We start from the raw sequence: 1568 nt of genomic DNA on the forward strand, positions 1-1568 counted from the left end.
ACACACACACACACACACACACACTTCACTTAAAGAAAATTTCTATTGTATCATGTACTATAATATACAATAATTATTGGTTTCCTTTTGAGTTTCATTTAAAATCAAAGCAAGATTTTTTATTTTAATAAATTCAAGATTTATCTCAATGTCTAACATATCACTAACACAGCATTTATTGAATCAGAGATGACAATCACAGATAATGTGACAAGTCTTACTACGTATGCATTTTTATTTAATTAGCTCCAGCTATTTTTGACAAATTGAATTACCTGTTAAGAGTGGTCATGCCTTCTCCAAATGGTCTTCCTACTGCCTCTATTTAAAGAAATCCCCTTTCCAGCCTTGTCCCATGCCCCTCTCTGTTCCCTTACCTTATTTTCTTCATAAGGCCATCATTAGAAAAAATTTTCTAGAATGCAAGCACATTTTAATGTCTATTACCTTCCTCTTGGATTCACAATTAACATCCTTGGTACCAGCAGTTAGGAAATAAGGAGACACATTGCACTGGGAAATCTGTACTTAGGGATCTTTCCAAATTATTAAGGAGTAGGGATGTCACTTTGAAGACTAAGATGTATCTGATTCTGACCATAGTCCTTCTGATTACTTGCTATGGAACTGAGAGCTGGACAATGAATAACGATGACAGAAGAAGAATTGATGCTTTTGAACTGTGGTGTTGAAGAAGAGCACTGAACATCCAATGGAAGGCCAAGAGAACAAAGAAATATATCTTGAAAAGGGTGCCGCTGGGGTGCTCTTTGGAGGCAAGAATGATGAGGCTTCACCCCATATACTATGGACATTTTGCTAGGAGGTGCTATTCCTTTGAGAAGGACACAATTCTGGGAAATGTAGAGGGTTGGTGAAGGAGAGGAAGACCCTCAACCAAGTGGTTTGACAAGGTGTCTGCTGCAATGGGTTCCTGTGTGACAGGAAGTGTACGGTTAGCACAGGACAGAACAGGGTTCAGATTTCTTGTTCATAGGGTTGCTATGAATCATGCTCAACACAACAACACATTATCAAATGTATTCTACATAGAATCTATTGCACATTGTAGATTATGAGACACAAAGATTTAAATACTGGCTCAGTAAATACTGGGATGAACAATAAACTTCCATTTGTGGGGCTTTAACTCAATGAATGTGGTGTTATTGTTATGTTCTGTCAAGTTAGAAATGACTCATAGCTGACACCCAATTATCCCCTAAACCTTGGCAGGTTTCCAGAGGAAGAAAATCATTGAGAGAAGGTATTTTAAGGGGAGAAGTTTACTATGAAAAGTAATTTTTATCATAATTAGACTATATTCAGTCTTCTCCTTTACTCTGATAATATGCTAAATGAGACAAGAATATCAGCTGAAGACACTTATATTTTGATCCAGTTTGATTTGCATCTCTCACTACACCAAACTTTTAAAATTTATCTTTTTCTTAAAATTTATCAAGGGGCTAAGATATACTTTTGAATCCTTGATTAAGTTTTTCTTTTTTCCTCAAAGTTGTAAGTTAACACTTGGTATGAGAAAGAGATAAATTTGTATTTCAGTA

Source organism: Elephantulus edwardii, unplaced genomic scaffold (assembly GCF_000299155.1).
Source record: "Elephantulus edwardii isolate Elephantulus edwardi_28Jun2011 unplaced genomic scaffold, EleEdw1.0 scaffold00084, whole genome shotgun sequence".
NCBI classification, from domain to species: Eukaryota; Metazoa; Chordata; class Mammalia; order Macroscelidea; family Macroscelididae; genus Elephantulus; species Elephantulus edwardii.